Source organism: Ambystoma mexicanum, chromosome 1q (assembly GCF_040938575.1).
Source record: "Ambystoma mexicanum isolate Mex_15411 chromosome 1q, UKY_AmexF1_1, whole genome shotgun sequence".
Lineage (NCBI taxonomy): Eukaryota > Metazoa > Chordata > Amphibia > Caudata > Ambystomatidae > Ambystoma > Ambystoma mexicanum.
Window position 1 is genome coordinate 230,232,232 of NC_090922.1, and position 17,773 is coordinate 230,250,004.

A 17,773-nucleotide genomic window follows, 5' to 3' on the forward strand; every position below is an offset into this window, starting at 1 on the left:
TGAAAATACAATTTCAATCTTCATTAAAAAAAGATGTATTAAAAAATAAATACTTGCAGATTAAGAAAGTTTCTGTCCTGTCGTGTGCCAAAAATAGTGAATGCTTTACGAATGTGCGTGTCATCCTTTGAAGCAGGGGCCAATTCTATTTTCCCATTTTCATTCCAATATTAGTACATGTTTTGCTGAGGTACATAGGAATGGATCTGTTAAGAAATGAAACCAAAAGCCTGGAAAAATGTTGAAACAGGTAGGATTTGGACTTACAATAAACGGACTCACAGTCAGATGTGCTATCCCTTGACCCACTGACCCGCTTACCTTTTGTGTAATCCTTTTGCTCTCAGCAGTGTTGTCCAAAGTTCCCTACTTAAAGAGACTTTCTTATAAAAAAAGATCCTAGACATGTTTTTTATGGCCCACATGCCTCATATCCCGTTGCTCTTGATAAACTCACATCATCTCCCACCAATACAAGCTGTAAAAGATGTCAAGGGCATAGCCAAGGAAATTAGACGTGGGCCGAAGGTTGAGCAATCCTTAAATCAGCAGCAAAAATAACATTGAAATCAGCTTCAGAATCTCTTAAAGGATGGGCCAACACTGGTTGCTTGCAGGGCGCAATCGGGCTGACGCCTTAAGGCAAGCGCAAAGGGAGAGCCAACCAAACCATTGATTAGGACCTCTGGACTTTCTGCTCTTTAACATAAGGACATTTGATATGGCAAACGTTTGACCAAACACCATTTAGATGTCGGATGGTATGGAATTAAGCGGCAAACAGCAATACATCAGCATTCTTTGCTGCTTTATTGATCTGGTCCTAAAGGGTTTGGTTTAATGCCAATTATATTTAAAGATAAAAAGATTCATGCTCAACGGTGCTTGCAAATCGACACCCCTCTCCCCATCACGATGGCTGGGTGATGCAAGAGTGAGAGCATCACAGCAGACCCAGAGACATGAGAAACACTCTGTACCTCTGAGTGCATGTGGGCCCATGGCTGGATCAAGGACAAGGCAAGAATAGGAGATGGCTTAAGGTGTCAGGACCCAGGCTGCCCCATTGCGCACTGCCAGCAACAGATGTTGGACCATCCTTTAAGAGATTCTGAGGCTTATTTCAATGTTAACTTTGCTGCTGATTAAAGGATTGCTCAACCTTCGACCCGCGTCTAGTTTGCTTGGCTAAGCCCTGAAAATCTTTTACAGCTTGTATTGGTGGGAGATGATGTGAGTTTATCAAGAGCAACGGGATATGAGGCATGTGTGCCACAAAATGCAGGTCTATGATCTTTTATTTGAAAGCCACTTTGGAAAACCCTACTGAGAACAAAAGGATTACACAAAAGGAAAGGGGGTCAGGGGGGCAAGGGATAGCACATCTGAATGTGAGTCAGTTAATTGTAAGTCCAAATCCTACGCGTTTCGACATTTTTCCAGGCTTTTTGTTTCAGTTCTTAACAGATCCATTCCTATGTACCTCTGTGCTTTCAACAGAGTTTTCATTGTAATGGAGGGACATGCAGTATGCCTTAAACATGCCTGGGCAGGGAAGACTATGTAAAAGCAAGAGTAGCAGACAGCTTAATAAATCATCAGCAGGACCCTCTAGACCTTCCCCAAAAAACATAACATGATTTCTATGCATGTATGTGCGTTGAACAGCGCAAGTAATTTGGTTAATGTCAGTGGATAAATGTCACTTTCCCACAGCGCAGACAAAATCACTTGTACAGGCCCCTTCTGCAAAAGCATTACCGCTGTAGAAAGCAGTGAAAAGGTGAGGCAGTGTGCAGTCCCCCCACCCCCGACCCTGATCGGCCACGATCGGCCAAGGACCTCTCTATAAGAGCTGAGGGTGGAATTTTTCTGGACCTCAGTAACTTAGGGAGACATGGCTAAAGGGATCCTCAATCAACGGCCCAGCTTTTGCTCTGTGGCCTGTCCGAATATGTCTGTTCTCCAAATTACCTGCCGCTGCCCAGGTGTCAGATGGTGAGATGGAATGACCTCCCAGGAAGCATACTGGCAGATGATTTGCATAGGCACACCCCCTCTCTCTTAGCCCTGCTTACTCCACAGTAGCAAGTATCTGGGGAAAATATAGTGGTCGAGGTGGGGTAGCAGTAACTAGCAACTCTGAGAAAGTAAATCTGGGACACTTGGCGACCTGTGGGGAACAACTGCAGAGCTCAGTGCCCAGAAGTTTGTGGCACAGGGAGGAGGTCTGTTGGATTTCAGTAACTTGGAGACATGCAAACTGGTCGGGAGTGCTTCAGGTCTCCTTCCTTGCATGTTCCAAGCAACTCAACAAAGCATCAACAGGCTGAGATACCAACCACAGAGCCCCTTTCCACTTGATTAAAAGGCTAAAATCTTTTCCATGCAAATACATAGCCCCCAAATACCATATTTTCTTTGTTTTCTCTCTCTCTCCTCCCTGTCTCCTTCCCTCGCTCCCTCCCACCCTCCCGCACTCTCTCTTCCCCCCAGCCCCTCTCCCTCTCCCTACCATTAATTTTAAGTTTTCATGCACTGCAGCACATTGTGGCAATGGTATTTCACAATGGGACTGTTTGAAAGTTACAGAAATCAAAAAAGAAATCAACCAACTAAAAGCAGCCAAACCCGGAGTACTCTGCTCAGCCCCATTTAAAGATTAAGGCCCAGAAGCAAGTAAAGCTGTAGTTCAGAGCGATATTTGCAAATAGCACCTTAAAGCAGTTTACGCTGGAGTGCACAACAAGGGGGAAAGTGATAATACTGAGTTTGGTAGAATGGGATAAAAAAAAACAAAAGAAGCGTGCCACTTGTAAAAGTACAAGTCAAGAAATTGAAGGGGACGGGGCTGTTCATTCAGTCAAGAGGACTCACAAGTAAAAGGCTCCTGAGGCATTAGTGTTGAATTTGGCGCAAAATGCATTGTGTTGTCGTGTAATATGAATGAACATACAATTTCAATCTTCAATAAAGAAAGATCTATTAAAAAATCAACACTTGCAAATTAAGAAAGTTTCTGTCCAGTCATGTTCCAAAAATAGTGAATGCTTTACGAATGTGCGTGTCATCCTTTAGAGCAGGGGCCGATTTAAATTTCCCATTATCATTCCAATATTAGTACATGTGTTGCAGAAGCAAGCGCAAAGGGAGAGTCAATCAAACCATTGATTAGGACCTCTGGTCAAAGGTTTGCCATACCAAATGTCCTTATTTCAGAGGGCAGAAAGTCCAAACACCATTTAGATATCGGGTGGTATGAAATGAAGAGGCAAACAACAACGAATAAGCATTCTTTGCTGCTGTATTGATCTGGCCCTAAAGGGTTTTAGTTTAATGCCAATTATATTTAAAGATATAAAGATTAATGGTCCAGGGTGCTTGCAAAATGAAAACCCCCTCCCCATCACAATGGCTGGGTCATACAAGCCTGAGAGCATCACAATAGACCCAATAGACATGAGAAAAACTCGGTACCTCTGAGTGTATGTGGGCCCATGGCTGTATCAAGGACAAGGCAAAAACAGGAGGTGGCTTAAGGAGTCAGCACCAGAGGCTGTCCGATTGAGCCCTGTAAGCAACAGATGTTGGACCATCCTATAAAGGATTCTGAGGCTGATTTCAATTTTAACTTTGCTGCTGATTTAAGGATTGCTCAACCTTCGACCCACGTCTAGTTTGCTTGGATAAGCCCTGGAAATCTTTTACAGCTTGTACTGGTGGGAGATGATGTGACTTTATCAACTGCAACGGGATATGAGGCATGTGTGCCACAAAAAGCAGGTCTAGGATTTTTTTATAAGAAAGCCGCTTTAAGAAGGGAACTTTGGGCAACCCCACTGAGAGCAAAAGTATTACACAAAAGGTAAGGGGGTCAGTGGGTCAACTGATACAATAAACTAACTCACAGTCAAATGTGCTAAGTCCAAATACTACCTGTTTCTACATTTTCCAGGCTTTTTGTCTCATTTCTTAACAGATCCATTCCTATGTACCTCTGTGCTTTCAACAGAGTTTTCATTGTAATGGAGGGACATGCAGTATGCCTTAAACATGCCTGGGCAGGGAAGACTATGTAAAAGCAAGAGTAGCAGACAGCTTAATAAATCATCAGCAGGACCCTCTAGACCTTCCCCAAAAAACATAACATGATTTCTATGCATGTATGTGCGTTGAACAGCGCAAGTAATTTGGTTAATGTCAGTGGATAAATGTCACTTTCCCACAGCGCAGACAAAATCACTTGTACAGGCCCCTTCTGCAAAAGCATTACCGCTGTAGAAAGCAGTGAAAAGGTGAGGCAGTGTGCAGTCCCCCCACCCCCGACCCTGATCGGCCACGATCGGCCAAGGACCTCTCTATAAGAGCTGAGGGTGGAATTTTTCTGGACCTCAGTAACTTAGGGAGACATGGCTAAAGGGATCCTCAATCAACGGCCCAGCTTTTGCTCTGTGGCCTGTCCGAATATGTCTGTTCTCCAAATTACCTGCCGCTGCCCAGGTGTCAGATGGTGAGATGGAATGACCTCCCAGGAAGCATACTGGCAGATGATTTGCATAGGCACACCCCCTCTCTCTTAGCCCTGCTTACTCCACAGTAGCAAGTATCTGGGGAAAATATAGTGGTCGAGGTGGGGTAGCAGTAACTAGCAACTCTGAGAAAGTAAATCTGGGACACTTGGCGACCTGTGGGGAACAACTGCAGAGCTCAGTGCCCAGAAGTTTGTGGCACAGGGAGGAGGTCTGTTGGATTTCAGTAACTTGGAGACATGCAACCTGGTCGGGAGTGCTTCAGGTCTCCTTCCTTGCATGTTCCAAGCAACTCAACAAAGCATCAACAGGCTGAGATACCAACCACAGAGCCCCTTTCCACTTGATTAAAAGGCTAAAATCTTTTCCATGCAAATACATAGCCCCCAAATACCATATTTTCTTTGTTTTCTCTCTCTCTCCTCCCTGTCTCCTTCCCTCGCTCCCTCCCACCCTCCCGCACTCTCTCTTCCCCCCAGCCCCTCTCCCTCTCCCTACCATTAATTTTAAGTTTTCATGCACTGCAGCACATTGTGGCAATGGTATTTCACAATGGGACTGTTTGAAAGTTACAGAAATCAAAAAAGAAATCAACCAACTAAAAGCAGCCAAACCCGGAGTACTCTGCTCAGCCCCATTTAAAGATTAAGGCCCAGAAGCAAGTAAAGCTGTAGTTCAGAGCGATATTTGCAAATAGCACCTTAAAGCAGTTTACGCTGGAGTGCACAACAAGGGGGAAAGTGATAATACTGAGTTTGGTAGAATGGGATAAAAAAAAAACAAAAGAAGCGTGCCACTTGTAAAAGTACAAGTCAAGAAATTGAAGGGGACGGGGCTGTTCATTCAGTCAAGAGGACTCACAAGTAAAAGGCTCCTGAGGCATTAGTGTTGAATTTGGCGCAAAATGCATTGTGTTGTCGTGTAATATGAATGAACATACAATTTCAATCTTCAATAAAGAAAGATCTATTAAAAAATCAACACTTGCAAATTAAGAAAGTTTCTGTCCAGTCATGTTCCAAAAATAGTGAATGCTTTACGAATGTGCGTGTCATCCTTTAGAGCAGGGGCCGATTTAAATTTCCCATTATCATTCCAATATTAGTACATGTGTTGCAGAAGCAAGCGCAAAGGGAGAGTCAATCAAACCATTGATTAGGACCTCTGGTCAAAGGTTTGCCATACCAAATGTCCTTATTTCAGAGGGCAGAAAGTCCAAACACCATTTAGATATCGGGTGGTATGAAATGAAGAGGCAAACAACAACGAATAAGCATTCTTTGCTGCTGTATTGATCTGGCCCTAAAGGGTTTTAGTTTAATGCCAATTATATTTAAAGATATAAAGATTAATGGTCCAGGGTGCTTGCAAAATGAAAACCCCCTCCCCATCACAATGGCTGGGTCATACAAGCCTGAGAGCATCACAATAGACCCAATAGACATGAGAAAAACTCGGTACCTCTGAGTGTATGTGGGCCCATGGCTGTATCAAGGACAAGGCAAAAACAGGAGGTGGCTTAAGGAGTCAGCACCAGAGGCTGTCCGATTGAGCCCTGTAAGCAACAGATGTTGGACCATCCTATAAAGGATTCTGAGGCTTGATTTCAATTTTAACTTTGCTGCTGATTTAAGGATTGCTCAACCTTCGACCCACGTCTAGTTTGCTTGGATAAGCCCTGGAAATCTTTTACAGCTTGTACTGGTGGGAGATGATGTGACTTTATCAACTGCAACGGGATATGAGGCATGTGTGCCACAAAAAGCAGGTCTAGGATTTTTTTATAAGAAAGCCGCTTTAAGAAGGGAACTTTGGGCAACCCCACTGAGAGCAAAAGTATTACACAAAAGGTAAGGGGGTCAGTGGGTCAACTGATACAATAAACTAACTCACAGTCAAATGTGCTAAGTCCAAATACTACCTGTTTCTACATTTTCCAGGCTTTTTGTCTCATTTCTTAACAGATCCATTCCTATGTACCTCTGTGCTTTCAACAGAGTTTTCATTGTAATGGAGGGACATGCAGTATGCCTTAAACATGCCTGGGCAGGGAAGACTATGTAAAAGCAAGAGTAGCAGACAGCTTAATAAATCATCAGCAGGACCCTCTAGACCTTCCCCAAAAAACATAACATGATTTCTATGCATGTATGTGCGTTGAACAGCGCAAGTAATTTGGTTAATGTCAGTGGATAAATGTCACTTTCCCACAGCGCAGACAAAATCACTTGTACAGGCCCCTTCTGCAAAAGCATTACCGCTGTAGAAAGCAGTGAAAAGGTGAGGCAGTGTGCAGTCCCCCCACCCCCGACCCTGATCGGCCACGATCGGCCAAGGACCTCTCTATAAGAGCTGAGGGTGGAATTTTTCTGGACCTCAGTAACTTAGGGAGACATGGCTAAAGGGATCCTCAATCAACGGCCCAGCTTTTGCTCTGTGGCCTGTCCGAATATGTCTGTTCTCCAAATTACCTGCCGCTGCCCAGGTGTCAGATGGTGAGATGGAATGACCTCCCAGGAAGCATACTGGCAGATGATTTGCATAGGCACACCCCCTCTCCCTCTCTCTTAGCCCTGCTTACTCCACAGTAGCAAGTATCTGGGGAAAATATAGTGGTCGAGGTGGGGTAGCAGTAACTAGCAACTCTGAGAAAGTAAATCTGGGACACTTGGCGACCTGTGGGGAACAACTGCAGAGCTCAGTGCCCAGAAGTTTGTGGCACAGGGAGGAGGTCTGTTGGATTTCAGTAACTTGGAGACATGCAACCTGGTCGGGAGTGCTTCAGGTCTCCTTCCTTGCATGTTCCAAGCAACTCAACAAAGCATCAACAGGCTGAGATACCAACCACAGAGCCCCTTTCCACTTGATTAAAAGGCTAAAATCTTTTCCATGCAAATACATAGCCCCCAAATACCATATTTTCTTTGTTTTCTCTCTCTCTCCTCCCTGTCTCCTTCCCTCGCTCCCTCCCACCCTCCCGCACTCTCTCTTCCCCCCAGCCCCTCTCCCTCTCCCTACCATTAATTTTAGGTTTTCATGCACTGCAGCACATTGTGGCAATGGTATTTCACAATGGGACTGTTTGAAAGTTACAGAAATCAAAAAAGAAATCAACCAACTAAAAGCAGCCAAACCCGGAGTACTCTGCTCAGCCCCATTTAAAGATTAAGGCCCAGAAGCAAGTAAAGCTGTAGTTCAGAGCGATATTTGCAAATAGCACCTTAAAGCAGTTTACGCTGGAGTGCACAACAAGGGGGAAAGTGATAATACTGAGTTTGGTAGAATGGGATAAAAAAAAACAAAAGAAGCGTGCCACTTGTAAAAGTACAAGTCAAGAAATTGAAGGGGACGGGGCTGTTCATTCAGTCAAGAGGACTCACAAGTAAAAGGCTCCTGAGGCATTAGTGTTGAATTTGGCGCAAAATGCATTGTGTTGTCGTGTAATATGAATGAACATACAATTTCAATCTTCAATAAAGAAAGATCTATTAAAAAATCAACACTTGCAAATTAAGAAAGTTTCTGTCCAGTCATGTTCCAAAAATAGTGAATGCTTTACGAATGTGCGTGTCATCCTTTAGAGCAGGGGCCGATTTAAATTTCCCATTATCATTCCAATATTAGTACATGTGTTGCAGAAGCAAGCGCAAAGGGAGAGTCAATCAAACCATTGATTAGGACCTCTGGTCAAAGGTTTGCCATACCAAATGTCCTTATTTCAGAGGGCAGAAAGTCCAAACACCATTTAGATATCGGGTGGTATGAAATGAAGAGGCAAACAACAACGAATAAGCATTCTTTGCTGCTGTATTGATCTGGCCCTAAAGGGTTTTAGTTTAATGCCAATTATATTTAAAGATATAAAGATTAATGGTCCAGGGTGCTTGCAAAATGAAAACCCCCTCCCCATCACAATGGCTGGGTCATACAAGCCTGAGAGCATCACAATAGACCCAATAGACATGAGAAAAACTCGGTACCTCTGAGTGTATGTGGGCCCATGGCTGTATCAAGGACAAGGCAAAAACAGGAGGTGGCTTAAGGAGTCAGCACCAGAGGCTGTCCGATTGAGCCCTGTAAGCAACAGATGTTGGACCATCCTATAAAGGATTCTGAGGCTGATTTCAATTTTAACTTTGCTGCTGATTTAAGGATTGCTCAACCTTCGACCCACGTCTAGTTTGCTTGGATAAGCCCTGGAAATCTTTTACAGCTTGTACTGGTGGGAGATGATGTGACTTTATCAACTGCAACGGGATATGAGGCATGTGTGCCACAAAAAGCAGGTCTAGGATTTTTTTATAAGAAAGCCGCTTTAAGAAGGGAACTTTGGGCAACCCCACTGAGAGCAAAAGTATTACACAAAAGGTAAGGGGGTCAGTGGGTCAACTGATACAATAAACTAACTCACAGTCAAATGTGCTAAGTCCAAATACTACCTGTTTCTACATTTTCCAGGCTTTTTGTCTCATTTCTTAACAGATCCATTCCTATGTACCTCTGTGCTTTCAACAGAGTTTTCATTGTAAGGGAGGGACATACAGTATACCTTAAACATTCCTGGGCAGGGAAGACTCTATGTAAAAGCAAGAGTAGCAGACAGCTTAAAAGAATCATCAGCAGGACCCTCTAGACCTTCCCCAAAAAACATAACATTATTTCTCTGCATGCATGTGCGTTGAACAGCGCAAGTAGTTTGGTTAATGTCAGTGGATAAATGTCACTTTCCCACAGCGCAGAACAAAATCACTTGTACAGGCCCCTTCTGCAAAAGCATTACCACTGTAGAAAGCAGTGAAGGTGAGGCAGTGTGCAGTCACCTCCGACACTTCCCTCCTCTGATCGGCCACGATCGGCCAAGGACCTCTCTATGAGAGCTGAGGGTGGAATTTTCTGGACCTCTGTAACTTAGGGAGACATGGCAAAAGGGATCCTCAATCAACAGCTCAGCCTTTGCTTTGTGGCCTGTCCGTATATATCTGTTCTCCAAATTACCTGCCGCTGCCCAGGTGTCAGCTGGTGAGATGGAATGACCTCCCAGGTAGGATCCTGGCAGATGATTTGCATAGGCAAACCCCCTCGCTCTCTTTCTTACCCCTGCTTACTCCACAGTAGCAAGTATCTGGGCAAAATATAGTGGTCGAGGTAGGGTAGCAGTAACTAGCAACTCTGAGAAAGTAAATCTGGGGAGCTTGGCGACTTGTGGGGAACAACTGCAGAGCTCATCTCCCAGAACTTTGTGGCACGGGGAGAAGGTCTGTGGGATTTCAGTAACTTGGAGACATGCGACCTGGTCGGGAGTGCTTCAGGTCTCCTTCCTTGCATGTTCCAAGCAACTCAACAAAGCATCAACAGGCTGCCATGCCAGCCACAGAGCCCCTTTCCACATGATTAAAAGCCTAAAATCTTTTCCATGCAAACACATAGCCACCGAAAACCATATTTTCTTTGTTTTCTCTCTCTCTGTCTCTCTCTCCTCCCTCCCTCCCCCATAACCCCCCCCTCCCTACCATTCATTTTAAGTTTTCCTGCACTGCAGCACATTGTGACAATGGTATTTCACAATGGGACTGTTTGAAAGTTACAGAAATAAAAAAAGAATTAACCAACTAAAAGCAGCCAAATCCGGAGTACACTGCTAAGCCACAATTAAAGATTAAGGCCTAGAAGCAAGTAAAGCTGTAGTTCAGAGCGATGTTTGCAAATAGCTCCTTAAAGCAGTTGACGCTGGAGTGCACAACAAGAGGAAAAGTGATAATACTGAGTTTGGTAGAATGGGATAAAAAACAAAAGCAGCGTGCCACTTCTAAAAGTACAAGTCAAGAAATTGAAGGAGATGGGGCTGTTCATTCAGTCAATAGGACTCACAAGTAAAAGTCTCCCGAGGCATTAGTGTTGAATTTGGCCCAAAATGTATTGTGTTGTCGTGTATTATGTATGAAAATACAATTTCAATCTTCATTAAAAAAAGATGTATTAAAAAATAAATACTTGCAGATTAAGAAAGTTTCTGTCCTGTCGTGTGCCAAAAATAGTGAATGCTTTACGAATGTGCGTGTCATCCTTTGAAGCAGGGGCCAATTCTATTTTCCCATTTTCATTCCAATATTAGTACATGTTTTGCTGAGGTACATAGGAATGGATCTGTTAAGAAATGAAACCAAAAGCCTGGAAAAATGTTGAAACAGGTAGGATTTGGACTTACAATAAACGGACTCACAGTCAGATGTGCTATCCCTTGACCCACTGACCCGCTTACCTTTTGTGTAATCCTTTTGCTCTCAGCAGTGTTGTCCAAAGTTCCCTACTTAAAGAGACTTTCTTATAAAAAAAGATCCTAGACATGTTTTTTATGGCCCACATGCCTCATATCCCGTTGCTCTTGATAAACTCACATCATCTCCCACCAATACAAGCTGTAAAAGATGTCAAGGGCATAGCCAAGGAAATTAGACGTGGGCCGAAGGTTGAGCAATCCTTAAATCAGCAGCAAAAATAACATTGAAATCAGCTTCAGAATCTCTTAAAGGATGGGCCAACACTGGTTGCTTGCAGGGCGCAATCGGGCTGACGCCTTAAGGCAAGCGCAAAGGGAGAGCCAACCAAACCATTGATTAGGACCTCTGGACTTTCTGCTCTTTAACATAAGGACATTTGATATGGCAAACGTTTGACCAAACACCATTTAGATGTCGGATGGTATGGAATTAAGCGGCAAACAGCAATACATCAGCATTCTTTGCTGCTTTATTGATCTGGTCCTAAAGGGTTTGGTTTAATGCCAATTATATTTAAAGATAAAAAGATTCATGCTCAACGGTGCTTGCAAATCGACACCCCTCTCCCCATCACGATGGCTGGGTGATGCAAGAGTGAGAGCATCACAGCAGACCCAGAGACATGAGAAACACTCTGTACCTCTGAGTGCATGTGGGCCCATGGCTGGATCAAGGACAAGGCAAGAATAGGAGATGGCTTAAGGTGTCAGGACCCAGGCTGCCCCATTGCGCACTGCCAGCAACAGATGTTGGACCATCCTTTAAGAGATTCTGAGGCTTATTTCAATGTTAACTTTGCTGCTGATTAAAGGATTGCTCAACCTTCGACCCGCGTCTAGTTTGCTTGGCTAAGCCCTGAAAATCTTTTACAGCTTGTATTGGTGGGAGATGATGTGAGTTTATCAAGAGCAACGGGATATGAGGCATGTGTGCCACAAAATGCAGGTCTATGATCTTTTATTTGAAAGCCACTTTGGAAAACCCTACTGAGAACAAAAGGATTACACAAAAGGAAAGGGGGTCAGGGGGGCAAGGGATAGCACATCTGAATGTGAGTCAGTTAATTGTAAGTCCAAATCCTACGCGTTTCGACATTTTTCCAGGCTTTTTGTTTCAGTTCTTAACAGATCCATTCCTATGTACCTCTGTGCTTTCAACAGAGTTTTCATTGTAATGGAGGGACATGCAGTATGCCTTAAACATGCCTGGGCAGGGAAGACTATGTAAAAGCAAGAGTAGCAGACAGCTTAATAAATCATCAGCAGGACCCTCTAGACCTTCCCCAAAAAACATAACATGATTTCTATGCATGTATGTGCGTTGAACAGCGCAAGTAATTTGGTTAATGTCAGTGGATAAATGTCACTTTCCCACAGCGCAGACAAAATCACTTGTACAGGCCCCTTCTGCAAAAGCATTACCGCTGTAGAAAGCAGTGAAAAGGTGAGGCAGTGTGCAGTCCCCCCACCCCCGACCCTGATCGGCCACGATCGGCCAAGGACCTCTCTATAAGAGCTGAGGGTGGAATTTTTCTGGACCTCAGTAACTTAGGGAGACATGGCTAAAGGGATCCTCAATCAACGGCCCAGCTTTTGCTCTGTGGCCTGTCCGAATATGTCTGTTCTCCAAATTACCTGCCGCTGCCCAGGTGTCAGATGGTGAGATGGAATGACCTCCCAGGAAGCATACTGGCAGATGATTTGCATAGGCACACCCCCTCTCCCTCTCTCTTAGCCCTGCTTACTCCACAGTAGCAAGTATCTGGGGAAAATATAGTGGTCGAGGTGGGGTAGCAGTAACTAGCAACTCTGAGAAAGTAAATCTGGGACACTTGGCGACCTGTGGGGAACAACTGCAGAGCTCAGTGCCCAGAAGTTTGTGGCACAGGGAGGAGGTCTGTTGGATTTCAGTAACTTGGAGACATGCAACCTGGTCGGGAGTGCTTCAGGTCTCCTTCCTTGCATGTTCCAAGCAACTCAACAAAGCATCAACAGGCTGAGATACCAACCACAGAGCCCCTTTCCACTTGATTAAAAGGCTAAAATCTTTTCCATGCAAATACATAGCCCCCAAATACCATATTTTCTTTGTTTTCTCTCTCTCTCCTCCCTGTCTCCTTCCCTCGCTCCCTCCCACCCTCCCGCACTCTCTCTTCCCCCCAGCCCCTCTCCCTCTCCCTACCATTAATTTTAAGTTTTCATGCACTGCAGCACATTGTGGCAATGGTATTTCACAATGGGACTGTTTGAAAGTTACAGAAATCAAAAAAGAAATCAACCAACTAAAAGCAGCCAAACCCGGAGTACTCTGCTCAGCCCCATTTAAAGATTAAGGCCCAGAAGCAAGTAAAGCTGTAGTTCAGAGCGATATTTGCAAATAGCACCTTAAAGCAGTTTACGCTGGAGTGCACAACAAGGGGGAAAGTGATAATACTGAGTTTGGTAGAATGGGATAAAAAAAAACAAAAGAAGCGTGCCACTTGTAAAAGTACAAGTCAAGAAATTGAAGGGGACGGGGCTGTTCATTCAGTCAAGAGGACTCACAAGTAAAAGGCTCCTGAGGCATTAGTGTTGAATTTGGCGCAAAATGCATTGTGTTGTCGTGTAATATGAATGAACATACAATTTCAATCTTCAATAAAGAAAGATCTATTAAAAAATCAACACTTGCAAATTAAGAAAGTTTCTGTCCAGTCATGTTCCAAAAATAGTGAATGCTTTACGAATGTGCGTGTCATCCTTTAGAGCAGGGGCCGATTTAAATTTCCCATTATCATTCCAATATTAGTACATGTGTTGCAGAAGCAAGCGCAAAGGGAGAGTCAATCAAACCATTGATTAGGACCTCTGGTCAAAGGTTTGCCATACCAAATGTCCTTATTTCAGAGGGCAGAAAGTCCAAACACCATTTAGATATCGGGTGGTATGAAATGAAGAGGCAAACAACAACGAATAAGCATTCTTTGCTGCTGTATTGATCTGGCCCTAAAGGGTTTTAGTTTAATGCCAATTATATTTAAAGATATAAAGATTAATGGTCCAGGGTGCTTGCAAAATGAAAACCCCCTCCCCATCACAATGGCTGGGTCATACAAGCCTGAGAGCATCACAATAGACCCAATAGACATGAGAAAAACTCGGTACCTCTGAGTGTATGTGGGCCCATGGCTGTATCAAGGACAAGGCAAAAACAGGAGGTGGCTTAAGGAGTCAGCACCAGAGGCTGTCCGATTGAGCCCTGTAAGCAACAGATGTTGGACCATCCTATAAAGGATTCTGAGGCTGATTTCAATTTTAACTTTGCTGCTGATTTAAGGATTGCTCAACCTTCGACCCATGTCTAGTTTGCTTGGATAAGCCCTGGAAATCTTTTACAGCTTGTACTGGTGGGAGATGATGTGACTTTATCAACTGCAACGGGATATGAGGCATGTGTGCCACAAAAAGCAGGTCTAGGATTTTTTTATAAGAAAGCCGCTTTAAGAAGGGAACTTTGGGCAACCCCACTGAGAGCAAAAGTATTACACAAAAGGTAAGGGGGTCAGTGGGTCAACTGATACAATAAACTAACTCACAGTCAAATGTGCTAAGTCCAAATACTACCTGTTTCTACATTTTCCAGGCTTTTTGTCTCATTTCTTAACAGATCCATTCCTATGTACCTCTGTGCTTTCAACAGAGTTTTCATTGTAATGGAGGGACATGCAGTATGCCTTAAACATGCCTGGGCAGGGAAGACTATGTAAAAGCAAGAGTAGCAGACAGCTTAATAAATCATCAGCAGGACCCTCTAGACCTTCCCCAAAAAACATAACATGATTTCTATGCATGTATGTGCGTTGAACAGCGCAAGTAATTTGGTTAATGTCAGTGGATAAATGTCACTTTCCCACAGCGCAGACAAAATCACTTGTACAGGCCCCTTCTGCAAAAGCATTACCGCTGTAGAAAGCAGTGAAAAGGTGAGGCAGTGTGCAGTCCCCCCACCCCCGACCCTGATCGGCCACGATCGGCCAAGGACCTCTCTATAAGAGCTGAGGGTGGAATTTTTCTGGACCTCAGTAACTTAGGGAGACATGGCTAAAGGGATCCTCAATCAACGGCCCAGCTTTTGCTCTGTGGCCTGTCCGAATATGTCTGTTCTCCAAATTACCTGCCGCTGCCCAGGTGTCAGATGGTGAGATGGAATGACCTCCCAGGAAGCATACTGGCAGATGATTTGCATAGGCACACCCCCTCTCCCTCTCTCTTAGCCCTGCTTACTCCACAGTAGCAAGTATCTGGGGAAAATATAGTGGTCGAGGTGGGGTAGCAGTAACTAGCAACTCTGAGAAAGTAAATCTGGGACACTTGGCGACCTGTGGGGAACAACTGCAGAGCTCAGTGCCCAGAAGTTTGTGGCACAGGGAGGAGGTCTGTTGGATTTCAGTAACTTGGAGACATGCAACCTGGTCGGGAGTGCTTCAGGTCTCCTTCCTTGCATGTTCCAAGCAACTCAACAAAGCATCAACAGGCTGAGATACCAACCACAGAGCCCCTTTCCACTTGATTAAAAGGCTAAAATCTTTTCCATGCAAATACATAGCCCCCAAATACCATATTTTCTTTGTTTTCTCTCTCTCTCCTCCCTGTCTCCTTCCCTCGCTCCCTCCCACCCTCCCGCACTCTCTCTTCCCCCCAGCCCCTCTCCCTCTCCCTACCATTAATTTTAGGTTTTCATGCACTGCAGCACATTGTGGCAATGGTATTTCACAATGGGACTGTTTGAAAGTTACAGAAATCAAAAAAGAAATCAACCAACTAAAAGCAGCCAAACCCGGAGTACTCTGCTCAGCCCCATTTAAAGATTAAGGCCCAGAAGCAAGTAAAGCTGTAGTTCAGAGCGATATTTGCAAATAGCACCTTAAAGCAGTTTACGCTGGAGTGCACAACAAGGGGGAAAGTGATAATACTGAGTTTGGTAGAATGGGATAAAAAAAAACAAAAGAAGCGTGCCACTTGTAAAAGTACAAGTCAAGAAATTGAAGGGGACGGGGCTGTTCATTCAGTCAAGAGGACTCACAAGTAAAAGGCTCCTGAGGCATTAGTGTTGAATTTGGCGCAAAATGCATTGTGTTGTCGTGTAATATGAATGAACATACAATTTCAATCTTCAATAAAGAAAGATCTATTAAAAAATCAACACTTGCAAATTAAGAAAGTTTCTGTCCAGTCATGTTCCAAAAATAGTGAATGCTTTACGAATGTGCGTGTCATCCTTTAGAGCAGGGGCCGATTTAAATTTCCCATTATCATTCCAATATTAGTACATGTGTTGCAGAAGCAAGCGCAAAGGGAGAGTCAATCAAACCATTGATTAGGACCTCTGGTCAAAGGTTTGCCATACCAAATGTCCTTATTTCAGAGGGCAGAAAGTCCAAACACCATTTAGATATCGGGTGGTATGAAATGAAGAGGCAAACAACAACGAATAAGCATTCTTTGCTGCTGTATTGATCTGGCCCTAAAGGGTTTTAGTTTAATGCCAATTATATTTAAAGATATAAAGATTAATGGTCCAGGGTGCTTGCAAAATGAAAACCCCCTCCCCATCACAATGGCTGGGTCATACAAGCCTGAGAGCATCACAATAGACCCAATAGACATGAGAAAAACTCGGTACCTCTGAGTGTATGTGGGCCCATGGCTGTATCAAGGACAAGGCAAAAACAGGAGGTGGCTTAAGGAGTCAGCACCAGAGGCTGTCCGATTGAGCCCTGTAAGCAACAGATGTTGGACCATCCTATAAAGGATTCTGAGGCTGATTTCAATTTTAACTTTGCTGCTGATTTAAGGATTGCTCAACCTTCGACCCACGTCTAGTTTGCTTGGATAAGCCCTGGAAATCTTTTACAGCTTGTACTGGTGGGAGATGATGTGACTTTATCAACTGCAACGGGATATGAGGCATGTGTGCCACAAAAAGCAGGTCTAGGATTTTTTTATAAGAAAGCCGCTTTAAGAAGGGAACTTTGGGCAACCCCACTGAGAGCAAAAGTATTACACAAAAGGTAAGGGGGTCAGTGGGTCAACTGATACAATAAACTAACTCACAGTCAAATGTGCTAAGTCCAAATACTACCTGTTTCTACATTTTCCAGGCTTTTTGTCTCATTTCTTAACAGATCCATTCCTATGTACCTCTGTGCTTTCAACAGAGTTTTCATTGTAAGGGAGGGACATACAGTATACCTTAAACATTCCTGGGCAGGGAAGACTCTATGTAAAAGCAAGAGTAGCAGACAGCTTAAAAGAATCATCAGCAGGACCCTCTAGACCTTCCCCAAAAAACATAACATTATTTCTCTGCATGCATGTGCGTTGAACAGCGCAAGTAGTTTGGTTAATGTCAGTGGATAAATGTCACTTTCCCACAGCGCAGAACAAAATCACTTGTACAGGCCCCTTCTGCAAAAGCATTACCACTGTAGAAAGCAGTGAAGGTGAGGCAGTGTGCAGTCACCTCCGACACTTCCCTCCTCTGATCGGCCACGATCGGCCAAGGACCTCTCTATGAGAGCTGAGGGTGGAATTTTCTGGACCTCTGTAACTTAGGGAGACATGGCAAAAGGGATCCTCAATCAACAGCTCAGCCTTTGCTTTGTGGCCTGTCCGTATATATCTGTTCTCCAAATTACCTGCCGCTGCCCAGGTGTCAGCTGGTGAGATGGAATGACCTCCCAGGTAGGATCCTGGCAGATGATTTGCATAGGCAAACCCCCTCGCTCTCTTTCTTACCCCTGCTTACTCCACAGTAGCAAGTATCTGGGCAAAATATAGTGGTCGAGGTAGGGTAGCAGTAACTAGCAACTCTGAGAAAGTAAATCTGGGGAGCTTGGCGACTTGTGGGGAACAACTGCAGAGCTCATCTCCCAGAACTTTGTGGCACGGGGAGAAGGTCTGTGGGATTTCAGTAACTTGGAGACAT

The 17,773-nt window shown here is 44.2% G+C and overlaps 5 non-coding genes across 5 annotated transcripts; all 5 read right to left on the reverse strand.

Moving 5' to 3' along the window:
• Positions 1 to 3,036: 3,036 nt before the first annotated feature.
• Positions 3,037 to 3,143, reverse strand: LOC138565325 (U6 spliceosomal RNA). Its single transcript, XR_011301215.1, has one exon. It is a non-coding gene; the product is annotated as a U6 spliceosomal RNA (small nuclear RNA).
• A 2,406-nt stretch (positions 3,144 to 5,549) lies between these two features.
• On the reverse strand, positions 5,550 to 5,656 carry LOC138565326 (U6 spliceosomal RNA). Its single transcript, XR_011301216.1, has one exon. It is a non-coding gene; the product is annotated as a U6 spliceosomal RNA (small nuclear RNA).
• Positions 5,657 to 8,068: 2,412 nt separating this feature from the next.
• Positions 8,069 to 8,175, reverse strand: LOC138565327 (U6 spliceosomal RNA). Its single transcript, XR_011301217.1, has one exon. It is a non-coding gene; the product is annotated as a U6 spliceosomal RNA (small nuclear RNA).
• A 5,334-nt stretch (positions 8,176 to 13,509) lies between these two features.
• LOC138565328 (U6 spliceosomal RNA) lies at positions 13,510 to 13,616 on the reverse strand. The gene has a single exon (XR_011301218.1). It is a non-coding gene; the product is annotated as a U6 spliceosomal RNA (small nuclear RNA).
• Positions 13,617 to 16,027: 2,411 nt separating this feature from the next.
• LOC138565329 (U6 spliceosomal RNA) lies at positions 16,028 to 16,134 on the reverse strand. Its single transcript, XR_011301219.1, has one exon. It is a non-coding gene; the product is annotated as a U6 spliceosomal RNA (small nuclear RNA).
• Between the last annotated feature and the right edge of the window lie 1,639 nt (positions 16,135 to 17,773).